This window comes from Schistocerca americana, chromosome 4 (assembly GCF_021461395.2).
Source record: "Schistocerca americana isolate TAMUIC-IGC-003095 chromosome 4, iqSchAmer2.1, whole genome shotgun sequence".
Taxonomy (NCBI): Eukaryota; Metazoa; Arthropoda; class Insecta; order Orthoptera; family Acrididae; genus Schistocerca; species Schistocerca americana.
Window position 1 is genome coordinate 313,956,145 of NC_060122.1, and position 24,439 is coordinate 313,980,583.

Here is a 24,439-nt window from a genome sequence, read left to right on the forward strand (position 1 = left end):
ATAATTTTGAACCCAGTGATAGTCGTAAAAATTTTAAGTTAATAATGCTCAGATATACATTACTTCAACTTTTTTACTTTAGCTATAGATAATTTAGCATTGTCCTTTTCCTTAATGCCTAACAAACTTCAAGTGTAGCCCACCAAAACAGTTTTTCTTCACAAGTTTTGTCTGCTGTACTGGAACTAGCACAAGATTCTTTTTGTTAGTTTTAAAAACTTTTCACTATTTAATATGGTCAAATGCTTTATAATTACCAGAGAATTAATACAGGTGTAGGTTTCACTTCTCTTTAATAAACAGATAACTTTTAATACATTTTATAGGCACCAAGGACTGCAAGTGGTACAAACTGGAATATATGCTGTATTTTCTTAACAATTCTTGTTACGCAGGTAACACAAGCCCCGTGATGGAGAATCTACACCATGCTTTGGGCATTCATGTTGCAGTCCATAACGGCGACGACACCTGCATGGTAGCAGAACACCGCCTCGGATTTCTGCTGGTGTACAAGGGCAGCCGCGCTGTGGAAATGTTAAGATGTTATTTAAAATGTGACAAAGCTTATTACATATTGCAGTTTGGACAGGATACAACTGTTGTATAAGAACGAGTAGCCTAGCTGTCACAAAAAGAGTAGCTTTTACTGGAAGTATGAAGGAAATATTCTACATCAAGGATTTAGCCTTGAAAGAATTAAAAGTTTAATTTCCTCTTCATTTTCAGGATGCTCTCAACCTTACATCTGTTTTACAGACCATTTGCCATTTCGGTAGAGAGTGCCTCTGCGCATTTGCAGATGTAACTGTCTGATCTGGAAGCTACGTTCCATTTTAAAGACTAACACCTTTAACATTAACACTGTCCAGGACATCTACATTGCTTTCCTCAGAGAGAGCTTCCACATCTCCATTATGAGATTGCAAAAGTGTTACAACATTTCGATTAACATGTGTGAGTGAAAGACAATTTTTTTATTATGAAACTAAATAGGTCATGATTACATGGCAACTGGAATGTGAAAATCCATGAAATTGTCTACATTTGTCATTCTGCATGTTTTCATTTCATCAAAATAATTAAGTAATACTAATGATTTGTTTTGTTTTTATGTGTGTTGTTGAACACTAAGAAATATAAAACAAAGTCGTACGCAATGTGACTGCATTGCCATTAGCATGTGGAGTGTTCGTAGTTTCCCTCTCCTCATGCTTAGACAGCATGGTGTGATGGTGGGAGAAACAAGCCAGTTTGGCTGAGCACAATGACACTCATGCCAAGGCATACCGTAGGCCGTGGGTGAAATTCTTGGCCACCACCAGTGTAAAGGGCTAAGAAGGTTGAAGTTTCCAGGCTATTGAGAAGAAAGACCGTGCACTGTGGGTAAAATTGTTTTATCAGAATGGCAGCAATAGCTGCACTGCATTATGGGAATATCGCTGGCAGAAACAGCTGTGAAGAGGCCCCATGTCAATAAATGGGCTGAAGAATCCGATCAAGAAATTTGAAGAAACAGTTGAATTAGGTGGTGTAGCAGGGAGAGATAGGCAGCTCATTCCCATGGCAGTTGTTGATTGTGTAGCACATGCCTCAAATTGTACAGCCAGAACTCAAGCTGTGTCATGGGAATTATCTGTCCCCTGGTCAACAGTTCAAACAATTTTGTACTGTATGTTGCACTGGTATCCCTACAAGATTCAGAATGTTCATTAATTCTTGAGCCATGTCACGGGAACTCTCTCTCCCCCCTGATCAAAGTTCAAAAGATTTTGTTGGCCATTTTACATTGATATCCCAACAAGATTCACAATGTGTACCAAATGAAGCCCCGAGATAAGCTACAGAGCCTTGATTTAGCCCTTTGTTTTTGACTTGCATGGAAATGGATGTGATGTGACTAGGAACAGACAAGGCTCATTTTAATCTACACAATGCCATGAATTCACAGAACTGTTGCACTTGGGTTTCTCCTCCACCACATGTTGTGCAAGAAGATCCACTGCAATCAGCTTATGTGATTGTGTCATGTGGATTCACAAGTTCCTTCATTCTCAATCCATTTTTCTTTGAGGAGATGATACCTCAGAGGTCTGTTAGGTGTACAATGACATCTGAATGTTATAAGGACCTCCTTGTACAACAAGTGATTCCAGCTTTTCAGGAATAGAACTACGTATGCAGCACTATTTTCATTTAAGATGGGGAAACACCATATCTACATCTACATATAAATTCTGCAAGCCATTAAATGGTATGTTGGAGGGTACCCTGTGTTACTACTAGTCATTTCCCTTGTTCCACTTGCAAATAGAGTGAGAGGAAAACAACAGTCTAAATGCCTCCATATGAGCCCCTAATTTCTTGTATCTTACTTCATGATCCTCATACAACACGTATGTTGGTGGCAGAAGAACCATTCTGCAGTCAGCTTCAAATGTTGGTTCTCTAAACTTTCTTAGTGGTGTTCCTTCCCTCCAGGAATTCCCATCTGAGCTCCAAAAGCATCTCTGAAACACTTGCATATGGTTCAAGCCCATTGGTAACAAATCTAGCAGCCCATCTCTGAATTGCTTCATAGTCTTCCCTTAAACCAACCTCTTACAATCCCAAATACTTGAGCAGTATTCAAGAACAGATTGGAGTAGCATTCCACATGCGACCTTCTTTGCAGATGAACCACACTTTCCCAAAATTCTCTCAGTAAATCAAAGTCAACCATTCACCTTCCCCACCTCAATCCTCACATGCTTGTCCCATTTGAAATCACTTTGCAACATTATGCCAAGATATTTAAATGGCTTGACTGTATCAAGCAGGACACTACTAATGCTATATCTGTGGGCTGGGCAGATGAGCCACACTTTCCCAAAATTCTCGCAGTAAATCAAAGTTAACCATTCATCTTCCCCACCTCAATCCTCACATGCTTGTTCCATTTGATATCACTTTGCAACATTATGCCTAGATATTTAAATGGCTTGACTGTATCAAGCAGGACACTACTAATGCTATATCTGTGGGCTGGGCGCAGCATCTTTGATTAGTAATCAAAATCTCATCATCAGTCCCAGATTCAAATGCCGCTACCATTTAAATTTTGAATAAAAATTATCATCAATGGCAGCCAAAGATTTCCAGCATAAGAAGTCATCCTCAGTCAGCCAACAGCCTCATCAAAGAGGGTCGAGGACACACTCTTGCTCTTGGGGGAGGGGGAGGAGGGGAACTGCCCCTAAAAGCAGAAGAATAAGCAATGATCAACAGCATGAGGAATTCACTTACTACACCAGACTATGATTTACAGACTGTTGAAACTTCGCCAGTAATTCCTCTACACCCATCGTACTGGAATTAAATGATGTCATTTCACTAAGTGAGCTGCTTACAACTGATTATCTGCACTTTCTAGCAGAAACACTCTCCTACCCTTCTGGACTGATTTATTAACTTGGATAACCATAGTTGCTACAATGATATCATGATTACTAATCCCCATCTCTATACTGACACTGTCAGCCTGTTTGTAAATACAAAGTCTAAGATATTTCCATTGAGTATGTGTTGCTGATCTAGTTGCTCAAGACAGTTTTTGGCAAGTAGCCAGTCCCCCAATAAATCCGTGAGTGTCACAGTCTGTACTTGGTAGGTTAAAGTCACCTCCATCTAGTATTGAATGATCTGGGTAGACAGACTGTAGACTTTACTTGAATGGCTCTAGAACTGTCACAGCAGGTGGCTGGAAAAACATCTAACAATTAACTTGGTTTTCCCTAGACCTGTTATATGTGACCACATAACTTCATTGTCACACTCAACTCTGACGTCAATAGAGACAATATTTTTCTCAACTGCAATGAACACTCCCTCTTCTATGGTGCCTAAACTGCCTTTCCGATATATGTTCCATGCCTCACTAAATATATCAGAACATTCTACTTCAGTTTTCAGCCAGCTTCAGCCCAAGAATAGTGTGAGTGTTAGAGCTTCCCTTGACGGTAGTAAATTTGGGAACATTTTTATTAATACTTCGACAATACACTGATAAATTTTGACAGTAGAAGTGTCTTTATTCTGAATGTGGTCTGTCTTCACTTTCTGTGTATTGACTGGAGAGTTTTACTTAAAGAACTTCAAACTAATGCCTAGGCTAAACAACCACCATGTGAACTCCACAAGTACTCTCCTACGTGAGTAGCTGCTTCCTTTGTGAGGTGTGCCTCTGACCTATCAAGATGAGCCCTACAAATCCTCATCTGGTAATGCAGGTCTAGAAATCTGCAGCAAAGACTGTCAATGAAACCTTTTGTTGAGACCCTCCACTTGGCTCCAAATCATGGGACCTCTATCAACACCAGGAACACTGCTGCAAATTGTGAGCTCTTCTTGCACCCCATGCACAAAGCCAGCAGCCTTCACGACCTCCACTAGCCCCCTGTATGAACTTAGGATGGTCTCAGAAGACATGTGACTGGTGTCGTTGATGATGACATGAGCCACAACATGTTCTTAAGGGGCTCTAAAATGCACCTAACATTGAAGTCCCCGATTACTAGCAATATGAGGATGGGGTATGAGTCTTGCTTGGGTAGCTCATTTGGTAGAGCACTTGCTCGCGAAAGGCAAAGGTCCAGAGTTCGAGTCACAGTCTGGCACACAGTTTTAATGTGTCAGAAAGTTTCAATGGCTTACAAGTTCGTGGCACCCTCCATCGGTAATACTGGAATTCAGTATGGTGTTGGCCCACACCACTCACCGGAGGAGAAACACCCCTCTGAAGATGTCCAGCGCAGCTCTGGACGAAACGTTAGGAGCTGAAGAGTTTCATGGACCACGACCTTACATCCCGGAAGGTTTACCAGAAGATACATTATCAACTGCTGTTATTAAAAAAAATGGAGATACATTGTCCTGCCTTGAGATGTGGGCATCAATATGAAATGAGCGATCCTGTATAAATCACTTCAGGTGCTGGCATTTGCAGAAGATAATTGCAAGAACACCAAGAGAAATTAAAGAAGCCTTTACAAGTGTTGAAAGAGTTGCTAGAAAGATGAATCTACAGATTCCTTGTCCTTATTAGAGAATAACCACTGATGATGTTGGCCATGACATCAATTTCAACCACCGATATTGTTGAGTCCCTCCCAGAGGACACCTCTATATTAGAAGTACTCTATAAAGTTAGGCAGGACACTTTTCAAGCTCTAATGCAGCCTGACTCTATGCCAGCCATTAACATGCACAGTGTCCAGTGAGGGTATCCCTGATTTCAAAATTAAATATCTCAAAAACTAAGACCGACAGATGAGTGCAACAAGTGATCTACTTTTTGTGAAAGATGCGCAAATTTTATACAGAAGTTTTGAAATAGTTTGAAAAGCTGCTAACAGATAGTGCTGTAATCACAATATGTAGTACTTATAGTGTGCTGCGGCTCAGGGCAATCAGTTCCACGACTGAAATATGAAATGAGGTTAGCACTGGAAGGAGTTGAAATAATGTATGCCATTGAACAATATATTTTTCTGGTACTGGAATACCACAGATAAGAATACAGTCCTACAGCACACAGCACAGTTTTCAAACATGATTTAATGTTTCATAATGACATGACCAGCATTTGCAAGCTCTTCACCAAATTCCAATGAACAGTTGTGTGTCTGATGACCTAGCAGGAAATGCGAGCCACAAGTGAACTGTAGTTACTCCTGAAAATGTTATGATTTCTGGAATCAACCAGCAAAATTCAAGGAAATCCATCTGGAGAATTTCAGCAGAGACTAGTTTGGAGCATTTCAGCACACAGAAAATACTGAGACAGTGCCTGTACTTGTTTCCATTCAAAACCCAAATTCACCAGGCCGTACATGTATGAGCTGTGTGACAGAGCACTGACTTTGTGAACTAGATTTTTCATCTGGTTCACAGATGAAAAATGTTTCCACTGGAATGAAGGCATGAATAAACAAAACTGGCAATTTTTGGGTTCTCCAAATCCCGATTAGTGTTAAGTCACTGTTTGGGCTGCAGTATGCAGCAGAGGCTTTATTGGCCCTTTCTTCATGCAAGAAATGATCATTAGTGAATGTCACATTGCAGTTTTGAAACAATTTGTCACCACAAAGGAGGATTACCCAGGCACTGTGTGGTTCATGCAACAATGGGCCAGACCACATCACACCAAACAGGTATTTTGCTTTCTCGATGAATACTTCTTGAATAGAGTTGCTGCAAATGATTATTGCAAATTTAATGTTGCAGGAACAGACTGGCCTCCATATTCCCCCAATCTGACTCCTCATGACTACTTTGTGGGCCAAATTGAAAGACAATGTCTGCCAGCTCCATCACACCATGATGGACAAGCTTGAATTGTCAATCTGTGTGGCATCTAAATTCATTTCCATTGAGACACTGCTGGTATTGATGATAAATTTCATTGTTTGTTAGTGGAAACACCATACTGTGAGAGGTGGATGTTTGATTCTGATGTGACTGCAAAGACTGCTTGTATAGGATATGTTCAGTTATGAATGCTGATACTGTACGAGCTGTGCAACATACAGTGCCATCTGTTAGTAGCTTTTCAAACTACAGTGTACTCCCAATAACTAGTGCATAAAAAAAAGTCATGCACATGGAGACCAGCAGCATGGGTTGCCAGCTGCTTGGAGTATCAGTGGCCAGTAAGCCAGACCAACAGCAAAGATAACTGCACCAAGCCACGGCTAAGCATGCACAGATGTTGTCTGCCGATGCTGCCACTATCACAGTTGTCTGCAAATGCTGCTACTACAACACGTCCAGTAGACATCATCCCTATTACATGTTTGAAAATATCTCATTATCTCAGATTTTTTGATCTTCTCCCCAACGTTGCCTTGATTAATTGGGAGTATAAGGTATTTGAAACTTCTGTATAAAATTCTTACAGCTTTGACAGTGAATGTACCTTTTTTGCACTCATCCATCTCTCTTAGTTTTTTTTTTTTTTTTTTTTTTTAATATAATGTAACTGAATAGACAACAAAATCTCCTCACCAAGTGGTGTTAGGAGAAAACACATGTAAATGTATTATAATGTGCAAGCTTTCAGAGCCAATAGATCCTTCTTCTGGCAAAAGGATATAAGGTGAAGGAAGAGGGGTGAAGGAAAAGGACTGGTGTGGTTAAAGAAATGGGAGAGTTATGAAAAGTTGCCCAGAAGCCCTGATCAGGGGAGACTTTCCAATTAGAATGAGAAAGAAAAACTGATTTTTGGGGACTGCAGTAAATGAGAATTGAAAACCTGAGAGCTTAAATGTGAAATATAGGGTAATTCACATTACAGAGTTTACTGACAAAACATTGCGCACGTTAATAAAAGCAGAAAGCTAAGTCCATTGTAATTATTTTTGGGAGTGGGGGAGTGGGGGGAGGGGGAAAGACCAGCAGCAAAAAATAGACAGGTCAAATAGTAAAAGGTATAGAAAACTAAAAGGAGGTGAAGAAAGGAATACTTACTGTGAGGAAATGTTGAGACCTAAGAAATTAACATAAATTAAGGCCAGGTAGGTGGCAAGAACAAAGGACATGTTGTAGTTCCATCCCTGCTGCAAAACTTGTCCCATGCACCCTTCTACCACCACCTATACCAACCCCATTAACTGGCGAAACATGTACTATCAAATTGAAAGTCGCCTGTGAAATGACATATATCATATATCAGGTTTCATGTAAACTCTGTTCATAATTTTGCATGGTCATGACTACCACCAAGTTATCAGTTAGGATGAATGGGCATAGGCAGAGGGAAGGAATAGCTGTCAGTCATTGTTGCACTACATTTTCAGTCTTTGCTGAGAACTTTATTGTGGAAATAATTCAGAGTCGGATATTCAAAACCCTTTGTAGCTTTGTTTAATGTAAACTGACTGAAAATCAACATTAACACCTCCAAATAAGTGTGCACTAGATTATTAATTCTCCGACTTCGAGATGAAATTTAGCTGTCCTTGCTTTTGTTTTTGGAATTAGGTGGCATTTGGTAATATTTATTGCCACAGAAATGGATATCATATTAGTTCATAGCCACTACACAAGCTCAAAAAGGAATCCTAATAATTTTTCACATTATTTTAATACAATTATTTTATTTTTAGTACACTGAAATGGCAAAATTATTAATTGGAGAAAAATACTATAAACAGTGACAGCAATATCCATCATACCTAACAGGGCTTGATTTTTGTTGTTGTACTGCTGCCTATAATTCATGTTTTACAATACCAAATGTTTAACATTGCTGTGGGTGCCACAAACAATGCAGTCTGTAGGTAGTGGGCCCATAGAAGAAGGTTTTATGAGGTGAAGAGTCAGTTTCTACAATGTGAGAGTGAGACAGATTCTGAGTTTTACAACCTGTTAATTTTGTTACTGTACAGTAGTGAAACCTTGTCATGTAATGTGACTGTCTGGGTCTACTCTTCCTGATTTTGCAAGCAGATTTTTTTACTAACTTTCTTATGCTTCTTTACATAAAATAAGGGTCATTTCATGACAACACAAAGAAAATTAGGTGTATGTGCTGGACTGACTGATTTAGGCTGCAACTGGAACCCAATTAGACATCTTTGAGAGGAAGTGGAGTTTTGGTTGTGTGCCAGATCAATTTGACTGAAATTTCATTAACAGTTGTACACTAAACTTAAGGAAATATAGTGAAGTATAGGAACAAATTCTAATTTCACTGAATCAAAGCACATTGTAAAGTATTCTTCAACTTTTAAACAATGTTATAGTAGGAAAAAAGTGGCCTTGCATGTTTCAGTTACATCGCAACCATCTTTGTTATGAACAAACTTGCATGTTTATACACTTTCGGTCACAATATGAATATTTTAAGATCATTTAAAAAGCAAAGAGGAAGATGACATAGTAGTGGACCTTGGGAGCAGTAAGATTCAGAAAGTTTCTCAAACAAAAAAGTATTGACAGACAATCATTTGCCATTGGCAAATAGAAAAGCTAGACCAAGAAAATTCCTAGATGGAGCAATGTGTAAAATAAGGGAAAGGCAACCACTCACATAAAGCACATTATTGCTTGGAGCACAGTAACACATAACAGAAAACAGCATTTACACTAGCTTTCAAGCACTAACTCTCTTTCCAACAGTAATACACACATTCACATACAACCATACAGACATCCGAATGCACTCTCCCATGGCTGTGGTAGGAGTAATTATTGATACTCAATTATTGAAAGCAGTCATCTGAGCCATTGAAGATGTAGTGTGTGTGGGGAAGAACATAAGGAAGGGGTAGCGGGAAAGAGGCAAGTCTTTGGACAGATGACTCTGCAGCCACACTAAAAGACAAAAAAAGTACAGAGGGTATAACAAGAGGTGTAGGATGAGGAAAAGGGGGCAGCTGAGGGGGGAAAATGGTGGGAGAAATGAGAGAAAGATGAGATAAAGAGGGAGAATAGGAAGTGAGAGAGAAAGGAGAGGAGTTGAAAAGGGAGATGGAACGGGAGGGGGGAATGTGTAGATATATAGGGTGTACATTAATAAAACAGAAAAACCACAGGGATGGATTCCTGACAGGAAATGGAGGGAAAAAGGTCTTGTGAACATGTGTCTTGAAATGCATTATTGCAGCAGAAGATGGAACTGACAAATGAAAGTTCCTTTAACCATGTGCCCTGTGTTACTTATGTGTTGCAGGCTGTGTGACTGATGTAGCATACTGTAAGCACCAGAATGGTCTGGTGTTCATGTCAGTAAAAAAATGAGATGGTGTTTATGTATGGCCACATAGATGTAAATGATCGAAGAGCAGCATGGCTATATGAAAACAAGTACTCCCACAGACACCAACTACATCACACATCATTTCAAGCCCTTTTTGAGCTTTATTATGCTTTATTGTGAGTCAGAGAGGCCACTTTGGCGGTGTGTTAAGGGAATGGAAGGTGGATTTTACCAGGGTCTGATGGAGTGAGGAGAAGATCGTTGGCTTTGGAACCAGCACATGGATGGAAGACATGGCTGCAAAGATGGCAGCATTAGCAATGACACAGAAAATGACTGCTTTGAAATACTTCAAATTTCAATAGTAATTTGATGTTTCATTGTAGCACAAAACCAATTGTATCAGCATACTCACAGCACTGAGGTGCAACTATTGATGTTGAGGCATTCAAGCTTTCGCAACAAATGGTGGCTTCATCAGGAAAGAGGGAAGGAGAGGGAAAGACGACAGGATGTGGGTTTTAAGGGAGAGGGTAAGGAGTCATTCCAATCCCGGGAGCGGAGAGACTTACCTTAGGGGGAAAAAAGGACAGGTATACACTCACACACATATCCATCCACACATACACAGACACAAGCAGACATTTGTAAAGGCAAAGAGTTTCGGCAGAGATGTCAGTCGAAGTAAAGAGGCAAAGATGTTGTTGAAAGACAGGTGAGGTATGAGTGGCGGCAACTTGAAATTAGCGGAGGTTGAGGCCTGGCGGATAATGAGAAGAGAGGATATACTGAAGGGCAAGTTCCCATCTCCGGAGTTCTGACAGGTTGGTGTTAGTGGGAAGTATCCAGATAACCCGGCCGGTGTAACACTGTGCCAAGATGTGCTGGCCGTGCACCAAGGCATGTTTAGCCACAGGGTGATCCTCATTACCAACAAACACTGTCTGCCTGTATCCATTCATGCGAATGGACAGTTTGTTGCTGGTCATTCCCACATAGAAAGCTTCACAGTGTAGGCAGGTCAGTTGGTAAATCACGTGGATGCTTTCACACATGGCTCTGCCTTTGATCGTGTACACCTTCCAGGTTACAGGACTGGAGTAGGTGGTGGTGGGAGGGTGCATGGGACAGGTTTTACACCGGGGGCGGTTACAAGGGTAGGAGCCAGATGGTAGGGAAGGTGGTTTGGGGATTTCATAGGGATAAACTAAGAGGTTACGAAGGTTAGGTGGACGGCGGAAAGACACTCTTGCTGGAGTGGGGAGGGTTTCATGAAGGATGGATCTCATTTCAGGGCAGGATTTGAGGAAGTCGTATCCCTGCTGGAGAGCCACATTCAGAGTCTGATCCAGTCCTAGAAAGTATCTTGTCACAAGTGGGGCACTTTTGGGGTTCTTCTGTGGGAGGTTCTGGGTTTGAAGGGATGAGGAAGTGGCTCTGGTTATTTGCTTCTGTACTAGGTCGGGAGGGTAGTTGCGGGATGCGAAAGCTGTTTTCAGGTTGTTGGTGTAAGGTTCAGGGATTCCGGACTGGAACAGATTCGTTTGCCACGAAGACCTAGGCTGTAGGGAAGGGACCCTTTGATGTGGAATGGGTGGCAGCTGTCATAATGGAGGTACTGTTGCTTGTTGGTGTGTTTGATTTGGACAGACGTGTGAAGCTGGCCATTGACCTCCATCTGCCAAGGCCACAGAGACCGTGGTCATGTGTGTGTGAGTTGCGTTTGCTTCAGTGTGTTTGTGTATGATGTCTAGTTCTGAAGAAGGCCTGTTTGGTTGAAAGCTTTGCTTGACAGTCTCTTTGTTGTGCCCATCTGTGACTCAGAATCTCTCCCATATTGCGAGCAGCAACTATCCTTTTCATAATATTGTCATTATTCCATCCACAATTTTCCTTCGTTTGATTATGCTTTAACTTTTATGTACAGAATAATGTGTTTGGTCTGAGGAGTCCAGAAGAGAAAGAGCTTTTATTTAAATCATATGTCAAATTTGTGACTTATTTATTTTTTGAATGGTGGTCCATTTTTTTGTATTTTAAGTACATTTTTCATTTTTTGGTAGGGGAAGTGAGGTCTTATAAGCAGTTGCTCTAGATCTTTCTGCACTTGGTGATCTGGCGAGCTGATAGTACAGTTTCAGACTAGTAAAAATGATAAGATTTTTTGGTGGCAAACAGCCACAAGAATATTTATAATTCATTCATACTTATAAAATTTTGGAGCCATGTGGGACTCTGAGATCTGGCTGGAATTTCAAAATTTAGTGATCATTAGATTATGGGCTTCATTGATTTTTACCTTGTTTTGGTTGCATTTTTGGAACTAAAACTGAGTAGAGCATGAGAATCTGTTAGGAATTTCCATGTTTTAATATGCTAGTCACCATAGCGAACTTTATATATTTATGAGCTGGCAAACAGACAGGATCTGGGGAATCTGTCACAGCTCAAATTACACATTTATGCAAGCTTGACTGCACTTGAAAATTATTATTAATTTTATTTTCTGTTTAAACAAATTACTGTAGGACCACCATTCTCAACAATTTCTATGCTTCACTGACTGAATAAATCCGTTCATTCAACTTAAACCCTTTGGTGTCATCTATTATTATTATTGTTTTGAGCTTTTCCTCATTACAGAGGCTTATCTCCAACATAATAATTTACTTGGAAATTACAATATAAACAATAAACGTTCTTAAACTATATTCTCAAAATATTTCTCCAGGTGTTTCGATCTTGTGTGTCTTCTTCCTCTGCGCCCATTCTCCTCATTGTGCGCTGTACATTTTGGAGCCAGGTGGTCATAGGTCATCCTCTTCTTCTTCTCCCCTCCGGTTCCCACTCCAGTATCAATTTTGGTATTCTGGTTTTCTCCATTCATCGTACATGCCCGTACCACTGTAATTTCTTCCTATCCATTACGTCACATATTCTTTCTTTTATTTCCATTCTCCTCGTTACTTCGGTGTTCCTTATCTTTTCTTTCCTGGAGATTCTTGCCGATCTTCTCCAAAAGTCCATCTCTAGAGCTTGTAATTTTTTTATACACTTCATGTTAATTGTCCAGGTCTCCGTTCCATACAGAACCACACTCTCTAATATGGATTTGTTTATTAATTTTTTAGTTCTGCTCATTACATACCTGCTCTATAAGACTGAGTTAAGCATCCCAATGACCCTCTGTCTGCTACTAATTCTTTTATTGATTTCTGGTTCTGATTTTCCCTCAATTTCTAAAATGGATCCCAAATAACAGAAAGTGTTTATCTTTTTGATTTTCTTTCCTTCAATGTATAGCTCATCTGAATCATTAGTCAAGTATTCTGTTTTTGGTCATTAATCTTCAAACCCCAAGTTCTCTATGCTACTGCTAGTTGATTGCACATATAGTTAGCATCCTCCCCATCTTATGCTATGACTACTTGATCATCAGCAAATAATAAATGATGTAGGTAAACTCCATCTCTTATTTCTAATCCCATACTATTACATTTATGAGACCATGTTCTAAGGCTAATATCTATACAGATTTTAAATAATGGTGGTGACATGGGACAGCCCTGTAAAAGGCCTTTGCTTGTTCTAAATTTCTGTGAAAGTTTATTACCAACTTTCACTTGGCAAATGTTATCTTTATACATCTGTTGTATTATTTTAATCAAGGAAGGGTTTATGTTTGCCATATGTAGTGCTCTCCAAAGTAATTTTCTTGGAACAGTATCATACACTTTTTCTAGATCTTTGAAAATTAATCCTATATTTTTTGATTTTTCCCTATGTTTCTCCAAAATCTGTCGTAATGTGAAAATATGGTCTACACATGATCTCCCAGCCGTGAAGCCACATTGTTCTTCTTGGGTTCTAAAATTTTTTTCCAGTTTGTTTTTAATTACTTTCGCAAAAATTCTTATTAATGTGTTTGTAACACAAATTCCTCGATAGTTTGAACAAATTTTGGCATCCCATTTCTTAAATATTGTATTAATGTAACCTAGCTTCATCTCGTTGGGTATTGAATCTCCATGTATCATTTTGTTGAAGAGCTGTGTTATCAGTTTCACAATTTTGTCACCACCATATTTCTGACACTCCACATTGATATTGCCTGGTCCCGGTGATTTACCATTCTTTCCTGTTCTCAACGCCTGAAGTACTTCACTTTCTAAAATCTGAATCTCATCATCTTCATGTCTTTTATCTTCCCCTGTTCCTTCTTCTAGATATTCTTCTCTGTCCTCATTTAATAATTTTTGGAAATACTCTTCCCATTCCTTTTGTATCCTGTCGAAGCCCTTTCAATACTGACCATGCTTCTTTTGCTCTCCCAAATCCTAATTTGGTGTCATCTACATCAGTTATATAGTAGAATATAACCCTTCATTATTATTATTATTGTTGTTGTTGTTGTTGTTGTTGTTGTTGTTGCTGCTGCTGCTGCTACTACTGTTATTCCATTTTATTGCAACTTGTTTTTACTTAATGTTCACATAAGGTGACAATAATTGGATAATAAGATAGCAGAATCACAGGTTATGACTATTGTTGCAGGAAGTTTAGCTGCTGAGCATGAAAGCACACATGTATGGCCCACAATTCTAAATCAAGTAAATAAAGCTGTGCATCACGCATCCATCCCTACTGGCAAAACTTATCTCAGGGATTTATTAAGTATTAGTAACAGTAAGTCAAAAATGTTAGTGAGATTTTTTTCCTTATGTCATGATATCAATATTTATCATGTTTCTTATTCATTTAATTATAAAACTACTTTACTCAGTTTGGAATTTGTTAAGACAATGTGGCATTTCCTATGAGTGTAAGTGTGACAGTGAAGGAAACTCCTAGGAATTTGGTTTCATTGACAAATTCATCATGGTTAACATTCTGTGATACAGTGGGGACCAGTGGATTTTTATTTTGAGTCGTATGAAAGATTAGGTCAACTATTTTATTTGCGTTAAAGAGCAGTCAGTTTGATCTAAGACATGATTTTAGTTGAACTGTGCTTCTATTTACCACAGTTTGGAATGGTGCTCTTATCCCTAAGAAATAAACATTTGCAGCAAGATGGTGTGATTGACCATGTCAAAGGCCTTTGTGAGAACCAGAAAAATACCTGTAGTTGGTAGGGTCAAGAAGAGTGACATCTAGGAATTCCTGTATAATATGACCTGTAGCTTTCTTTCCCTGGAAGCCAAACTGTGCAGGAGAGAAAATTTGCCTGCTCTTCAGGAACGTATTCAGTCACATACATTCTCCACTATCACAATAACATTCGAGCCTCACAGTAGCAAGAAATACAAGCTGTATGCCAAGCAGGCCCTTAGGTCAACTAACCTGGCCTCACCTAAATCACTGCTACTTCTAATCAGTAATAAAGTACAGACAAAATCAAACAACAGACATTCCTAGATGGAATAATGACAATGTTATGAGAACAATAGATTGCTACTCAACACATAGAGGACATGTCAATTCATAGAAAGGCACAACAAAAATATTGCTATACATTTCAGCTTTTGGCTTAAAAGGCCTTCTTCTAAAGTAGAAAACACACACACTCGTGCAAGCACAACTCAACATACATGACCACTGTCTCTGGCCAGTGAGGCTGGGCTGTGAGCAACTGCACCTGATGGGAGAAGCAATCTGTAATGGAGGGTGTAAGGAGGAGGCTGGGACAGGTAGGGGGATGGATAGCATGGTGGTAATGGGGGAGGGTGCTGTGCTGCATGTGGGAGCATGCAGGATCATGGTGAGGAGGAGATTAGACCGAGGGGTGTAGGTTGGTGAATGCTAAAGGGACTGAAGTAGTAGAGGATGAGAAAATAGGACTAGTGGGTAAATGTAAATGTTGTGTGACTAGGGCCTCCCGTCGGGTAGACCGTTCACCAGGTGAAAGTCCTTTGATTTGGTGCCACTTCAGTGATTTGCGTGTCGATGGGGATGAAATGATGATGATTAGGACAACACAACACCCAATCCCTGAACGGAGAAAATCTCCGACACAGACAGGAATCGAACCCGAGTCCTTAGGATTGACGTTCTGTCATGCTGCTGTAAACTCTGCAGTGTTGGGAGTCAGAGCAGGGAGGGGAATAGATGGGTAAAGGGTAGGGAGTAGCGAAGGTTGAGGCCAAGGGGTGGGGTTTATGGGAGAGTAGCATATACTGCAGGGAGAGTTCCCACCTGTGAGATCCAGAAAAGCTGGTGTCGGTAGGAAGGATCCAGATTGTGCAAGCTGTGAACCAATCATTAAGATGAAACACATTGTGTTGGGAAACATGTTCAGCATCTGGTTTCCAATTGTTTCTCAATCACAGTTTGTTGGTGGCCATTCATGTAAATAGACAGCTTGTTGAATGTCATGTCCACGCAGAACACAGCACACTGGTTGCACCTTATTTAGTATATCACATGACTACTTTCAGAGGTAGCCCTTTCTTTATGGGGTAGGTGATGCCTAATACTGGACTGGAGTAGGTTGAGGTGGGAGTATGTATGTGATAGGTCTTCAATCTAGGTCAGTTACAGGGATATGAACCACAAAGCAATGCATTGGGATCAGCAGTGGAGTAGGGATGGACAAAGATATTGTGTAGGTTTTGTGCCTGGTGGAATACCACTTTGGAGAGAGTGGGAAGGATATTCCTCATTTCCGGGTAAGATAAGAGGTAGTAGAAATGTGATTCAGTAGCTCCTAGGTGGTACTGAGTCTGAAGTGCAGTGCTCATTTGTGGCCAGACAGTGGGAATGTTAGAGGTGGTAGGTGACTGGAGAGACAAGGCATAGGAGGGTATTTTCAGTCTGTGAAGGTCTCTAAGACCCTTGGTGTATTTGAAGAGGGACTGCTCATTACTAGAGATGTGATGGCCACATGTGGCTACACTGTATGGAAGGGACTTCTTGGTATGGAATGGATGCGAGATGTCAAAGTGGAGGTATTGCTGGTGGTTGGTAGGTCTGATACGTAGCCATCTTTGAGGTAGAGAGCAACATCAAGAAGGTGGCTTGTTGGATGGAGGAGGAGTAGGTGAAGTGAATGGGGGAGAAAGTGTCAAGGTTCTGAAGGAATGTGGATAATGTGTCCTCACCCTCAATCCAGACCATGAAGATGTAGCCAATGAATCTGAGTGTGGGGAGAGGTTTGTGATTCTGAGTTGTTAGGAAGGATTCCTCTAAATGACTCATGAGCAGGTTGTCATAGGACACTGCTATGCTTGTGCCCATTGCCTTACCACAGATTTGTTTGTAGGTGATGTCTTCAAAGGTAAAGTAATTGTGGGTGAGGATATAGTTGGTCATGGTGACTAGGAAGGAAGTTGTAGGTCTGGAGTTAGTTGTGCGCTGGGAAAGGCAACAGTGGCATTGATAGTGAGGAGCAATGTACTCTGTGACAAAAGAACAGGAACTGCGGAGAGTTGATAGAGGAAATGGTTGGTATCTTTTATACAGGAAGGTAGGTTACAGGTAATAGGCTAATGGCCAAGAGTGGCTTGACTGTATAGAAGGGACTTCTTGGTATGGAACGTGTGTCAGCCACTTACCCTGCAGCCCCTCCTTACCCCCACCACCCAAAAGTTGGGTCTCCCATTACACTCAGTGGCCAGAGACAGTGGTCATGTGTGTGTGTGTGTGTGTGTGTGTGTGTGTGTGAGAGAGAGTTGTGCTTGCATACAAGGATGCCCACATGTGGGGGCAAGGGGGGGGGGCTGTGCCCCCCCTTGCTCTCAGGGAAAGGAAAAAATAGAGTGCAGTCAGGTGTCCCCCCCCCCCCCCCCCCCACTCTCTCAAGAAAATGATTTAGAAGTCAGGATTATGCAGGTTTATAACAGAGTTAGTACTGGAACCATTTTATGTGTACTTAAGAGTCACCATTCATCTTCCAAATTATTAAAAGTACTCCATACTTCCCCACCCCTACAAACTATCATATGGATGGTCTTGTACAGAAAGTACAGAATTATATTTTGGTGTAACTTGAACCAGATGTTTCAAATACCAAAACTTCAAAAAACTGTGATTAGAAATATACATAATATAAAGCAAAGAAATGTCATGTCACCCAGTCATAAAAAATCTAAGTATATTAAGTGTTCCCTCATTATACATTGATGAACTGATAATCTTTGTACATAGGAAGCCTGATGTATTTGTAGCGATTCAATTTCTACATGATTGCTACATACCAGGAATCAAAATAATTATATGCTCCCACCTATCATTTAAGACTTTATGCCCAAACTCGTCAGTAAATGTGTGAGAAAATTTATAACAAAGTAAAAGGAAAAGAATTGCTCAAAATTAATTATTAAAAACCTTATATGACAAACTGTTGCAGGAATATTACTATTCAATTGAAGATATCATGAAGGAGATCTGAAAATTTGAGCAGGGCAAAACAATTACTTAGGATTAATGTTTGTTATCTAAAAAAATGATCAGTTTTGTATTAATTATGTATCCAGTACAGTATATTATATTAATGATTGTTTATGAAAACCTGTTAACCAATTTCTGTTTTGGCAAGTCACCTGTATATTAAGTCAATAGCTTAAAACTATATCCTATGAGAAAATCAAATTTTATCCTTCTTGTAGGAAAGTTCTAGTGGAATGTAAATACTTTTGGACTAAAGGAGACTAATCACTGAAGAACAGAAGGATTCAGTCACTGATAGGCGCAAGCAAAATTAAAAAACCTTTTTAGCTTTCTCTTTTTTTGAGCTAGAGTAAGAAACACACACACACGCAAAGTTTGGATGAATGTGCATGCCTATGCCACTACATGGTTCCAGATGGATGAACAGTTCAACAGTTCGACCAGCTGACACCAAATAGTTTCATAGGCACATGAGCGCACTTGTTTATTTGCTTGTGTGTGTGTGTGTGTGTGTGTGTGTGTGTGTGTGTGTGTGTGTGTGTGTGTTTTACTCTAGCTCAAAAAAGCGTTACTCTGAAAGCTAGCAACAGTTCTTTTCTGTGTGGTTTTGCCTATCAACAACTCAATGCTTCTGCTTTTTGGTGAGTGGTCTCCTTTCATCTGAAGTATAAATGTCTATTTATTCTATTGTTTTCACTAATTAACTTTCCAAATACTGTGTACATGTTTTCTATACTTCATACTCTCATGCTCATAAATTAAGGATAATGCTGATACATGATGACCGTGTAGTGCATTTGGCCTGCAGTCCACATACGCAGAGGTGTATTGGTGCATGTCAGGGTATTGTGCAGCGAGTAAGTGTGCAGACGTTTTCAGACGTGCTAATGATGACTGTGTGTTGAAATGGCTCAAAGGACACATATTGATGAGGTTATGAGGGGGAGAATACTAGGGCAACTGGAGGCCGGTCAAACATAGAAGGTTGTAGCATGGGCCCTCAGTGTGCCACAAAGAGTGATCTCAAAACTAGGACAACAGCTCCAGCAGAAAGGAAATGTGTTCAGGCACTACAGTACGGGATGTCCACAGTGTACAACACTACAAGAAGACCGATATCTCACTATCAGTGCTCACAGACAGCAACAGATTACTGCAGGTAGCCTCGCTCAGGACCTCACCACAGCCACTGGAACAGTTGTCTCCAGACACACAATCTACATACAACTGAACAGACATGGTTTATTCATCTGGAGACCTGCAAGGTGCATTCCACTAACCACTGGTCACAGAGAGCCCGTAAAGCCTGGTGTCAAGAACACAGTACATGGTCATTGGAACAGTGGTCCCAGGTTATGTTCACAAACAAGTCCAGGTGTAGTCTGAACAGTGATTCTTGCAGGGTTTTCATCTGGTGTGAACCAGGAAGCACATACCAACCCCTTAATGTCCTTGAAAGGGACCTGTATGGAGGTCATGGTTTGATGGTGTGGGGTGGGATTATGATTGGTGCACGTACACCCCTACATGTCTTTGACAGAGGAACTGTAACAGATCAGGTGTATCGGGACATCATTTTGCACCAGTCCGCCTTTTCAGGGGTACAGTGGGTCCCTCATGATGAATGATAAGGCACGGCCCCACCGAGCTGCCATCATGGAGGAGTACCTCGAAATAGAAGATACCGGGTGAATGGAGTGGCCTGCCTTTTCTCCAGACCTTAACCCCATCGAGCATGTCTGGGATGCTCTCAGCCGATGTATTACTGCATGTCTTCAAACCCCTACAACACTTCAGGAGCTCCGACAGGCACTGGTGCAAGAATGGGAGGCTATACCCCAGCAGCTGCTCGACCACCTGATCCAGAGTAGGCCAACCCATTGTGGGGCCTGTGTACGTGTGCATGGTGATCATATCCCATATTGATGTCGGTGCACATGCGCAGGAAACAGTGGCGTTTTGTAGCACGTGTTTCAGGATGGTTTTCTCAGCTTATCACCAATCCTGTGGACTTACAGATCTGTGTCGTGTGTGTTCCCTATGTGCCTATGCCCAGTTCTGTGTAGTGCCACATTGTGTGGCACCACATTCTGCAATTATCCTTAATTTACGAGCATGAGTGTATATGTTGTGTACTGTCTGCCTAGATATTTTTGTACCATGTGTGGTTCTCTCAAGACAAAAACACATTGATCTCAATAAATGGATTGAATTCCATTATGAACAAAATCCTTAGTGTAGGTCTTTGATTGTGGATGTTATGATCGAGTGTTCAAAATCTTCCTGTGTTTCACAGTTCATTTTGAAAAATTACAATCTTTCCACTAAATAACTACTTCCTGTGTGTTAATGCAGTATATTAACATGGTGGAATAAACACCTATATCCAATAGAATCAAACATTTTTCACAGATTTATTCATTGTAATTAAACAAAATAGTCAGGTAGTGGGCACAACTTACCACAAATGGGCAGGGGCAGCATGGCCCACAACAAGGTGAACAACAACTGCAACAAACACACAACAATATTTTCAGTAAGACCTATGTTGAATGGTAAATTGTTTGTTGATAGTCTTACAGTTTGAAGTACAATACAGCTTCAACACTATACACCAATCACATTCACCCTCACAGTTTCACCATTTGATCTCAGCAGACCTAGTGAAAGTGTTGTGATGTTCCAATACCAATATAGTGCTTGAACATTTTTGGTGAAATCTAAATAATATCAGTAGTAAAGTTATCTATTCACCACTATTCACCATATTGCTGAGTTGAGGGCCAACAGGAATGTAAACAAGAAATTGTCATTAAGCTTTCAGAGAATGTACTTCCCTGACATTAAAAGCAATAATATCATAATTGTTTATACTTCTGTCAATTGCTTTATACAATTTTGTATTCTTGCTTTATTTTTAATTAATATATGCTAACACATATCAAAGCTGTTGGAAAATATGCTGATCATCAGCAAATTTGGCAAAATTGTACCATGCATTCATATCTTTGCATAGGTTACTAAGGTAACATTGGAAAAGTTGCAATACCCAAGAAGACAGCTGCATAAAAGTGTACAACATGTTCCTGAAATATCACATTTTATTATCTTCTTGTTAAAAATTTGCATTTTGTCTGCCACAGCTGACTAAATGGAGTGGAAAATCTGAAACACATTAAAACTATATACAGAACCAGGGCACTAGTTATGACTGGACAGTTCTGTCTCTCAATGGACTTGCCTAAAAAAGACATTCAGTGTCTGAAACTATTGAAACTACAGTTCAACAAATTTTCACATATGCTAAATATGTTGTCATCATATTTGTTTACAGAAATGTAATGAAAATGGTATTCTTACTTCTGCAGAATGCCACAGACAGTTTCAAATCAGAAAGTACGGGGATCTAATGTCCTTACTCATATTTTCTGTGTATTTTGTTAGATGCTCACTTCTTACAAAAGTTTGTCTGAAGCAAATGTTGAACTAGAAGCCATTTCATCATTCAGAAGAACACAGTCTTGTGATGAGCACATGAGAAATTACAGGAGGCACTGGTGTCCCTTATTACTGAAGTGAACTTCAAATCACATGGCTTGTAGAGCAATCATCAGTGGGTGCACCACATTTGCATGAAGAAAGTAAGTAAATGGTTGGGAATTTGTCATTATGTAATTGCTAAACGTCAATCAATTTCATTCATACTGTCAATAAAATTCATCTGAGCTGTTGACCACATTGTCAATATATAAAATTGTCTGACATTTTGTCCACTGTTGCAAGTGTTGAAATATTGGACAATTTTATATACTGACAATGTGGTCAACAGCCCAGAAGAATTTTAGTGACAGTGACAGTGACAACAGCTCTGGAAGCCTACACCTAAATCCATTCATATTGTTCATTAATAAACAAGCACCAAAGAATAGTGACATCATCAACACTCATAACTCAGGTTGGATATGTGTCAAAAATTTATACAAACTGAAGAGAAAAATGGCATACTTAGACTTCTTACGAAACAAATTGCCATTTTTATTGGAAGAGTGTGGTCTGTATGAAACTGTGCATCCAGTACTTCCTTGGCAACACAAATTGGGTAGAGCAATCACATACGGTGTCTCTTATGAAGATATTTATTTGGGAGAAAGGAATAATTAAGACCACAAAAACAGTGCCTGATTTGTTTTTGTATGCTCATAATCAGGCAGGCTTTTTTTCACAGTTGTACTTCTGCACACATTAAAATTTTGACACCTGTTTGTACAACTTCTTAACTACAGTTTGCTCTACTACCGCTTCCTGAAATATTTATCATTCCTTCTGAATTTCCCTGCCCTCGAGTGTTGAAAAATTAAATTACAATGTTATGTAAGAATAAGGTTAGAGTTTTATGGTTTGTTGATCATGAGAAATGGAGTGCAAACTAAGAGAAGGAAGTAAATCTGCCATGTCCTCTGAAAAGGAACCATTCTGATTTAGGGAAACCACATGACACCTAAATTTGGATTTGAACTCCACTCCCCCAGCATTATGCTGGGTACAATGAGGAAAGATACATCACTGACATACTTGGTAGCTAATTTCTTGTGTAATCAGTGCCATTCTTCAACCTCACCAAACACAATTGATTTACCAGTTAGTTTCAGTCAGCAGTTTTGTACATGCCACATTGTCACAAAGTTCTGCTATGAAAAATAAATTTCAGCAGTTTTGTACATGCCACGTTGTCATAAAGTTCCGCTATGAAAAATAAACTGCTATGGTTTGCAGCAGTGGCAGTCGATCTACATATGTTGTCTAATAAGTGGGGAAGGAAGCTGAAATAATTTAAAAAATTTGTTTTAGACTGCTTTTATCAGAATTGTAGACCATCCATTAAGGAAGTGATCAGAGCTAAATTTCCTGGAACTTGCCTAAAAATACTTTTTACTTTTAAAGAAATTCCTCAGTTTTCTTATCTATTTTTCTTGTCTTGTTTGTATGCTATGTTAAAATCAGCTTATGTCTCTTGATGCATACTTTGCATAATATTGTGATTCTACTTGGAGCCCACAGTTTAGGAACATTATTCTACTTACACAGATTAATTTATTTGGCAACAGTTTTAAAAGTATCCTATCACAATGTTAATGGCTACATTATATTTTTCATTAATGTCAGATGTATTGTACACATCTGAGCAGTTTGTATTTTGTAAATATATCTTTTAGCTCTCACATGCTTTTTCATCTTGCAGTACAAAGTATTTACACAACAGCCTTGCAATCACAGTATATCAGCAGTGCTGCTGGTTCCCACAACTCTTTTTTAAACTGTGTGAGAGAGAAGTGGTAAGGGATTTGAGCATAGATCATTCTGTTTAGAAGTTAAAAAATTTGATAAAGTGCTAAGGTAGCAGTGGAGCCCAGCATATGTCGACTATCGCCAGTACTATTAACTTCCCATGAATGTCTGCTCCTGCAGAAAAAGCTTAAAAATGCTGATGACTAAGACATCTAAGAATACCAGTATCAATGCTTTTATATTTCCATTTTCAGTGTGCCCACAGGGAAAGAAGCAATACCACAAATCATGCTTAATAACTAGATAAACAACTCAAAATCAGTCAGCCCCATTGCTGGACACCAGTGATACATTGTCTGCAATTCATAAGGTAGCATGAGAATTACAAGATGATGTGTGACTTAGTGACAAATCTTAGTGATGTTTTGCTAGTGTATGTGGGGCCTTAAAAGAGACAAAATGAGGAAATCATATTTGGTATCAACAACACCAGTTACCAACACACCAACTGTTTACATGAGGTTCAAAATGTTTTTAATTTAATGATGGCAGTTAGACACTGAGCATTAAAATGCAAAAACAAATTGATAGACAAATGCAACAACCAAACACAAAAATCCAACCTGCTACTTTCCTAGCACCACCTTCATGCCCATCCCCAACAGTTTCAGATGGCTGTGTCTTACATATGGAGTGAACGTAGGCAGTGATGGATTCTGTATGAAAATAGTCACAGCACACATTTAAAAAATAGTCTCCATCATAAAGAGTAGTCTTTATCTATCTTACTTTCTAACACTAATTTCTAATTCTAGTTTCTCTTAATGTGGAACATAAAGTTTATCACTTGCAGGATGAACTTGTGCTCACTGTATGCTCATGTACTTGGCCACACTACAGAATTCTTCTTCTATTAGAAACTTTTTTAGGGTTTCAGGGAACAGCTTCTCAATTCTGAGGTTTTGTAAGTCTCTTGGCATTGCTTTTAGTAACTTGATACTAGAATATTTATGTCCTTTTTTGAAA

At 39.6% G+C, this 24,439-nt stretch overlaps 1 long non-coding RNA gene across 1 annotated transcript in view; it reads right to left on the reverse strand.

Moving 5' to 3' along the window:
* Window positions 1-374: 374 nt before the first annotated feature.
* Window positions 375-24,439, reverse strand: part of LOC124612579 — a 30,482-nt gene continuing 6,417 nt past the window's right edge. The window contains exons 2-3 of the long non-coding RNA XR_006979548.1: window positions 20,590-20,635; window positions 375-527 (exon numbers count right to left, since the gene is read on the reverse strand). This is a non-coding gene — a long non-coding RNA (uncharacterized LOC124612579). The remainder of the gene's footprint in view (window positions 528-20,589; window positions 20,636-24,439) is intronic.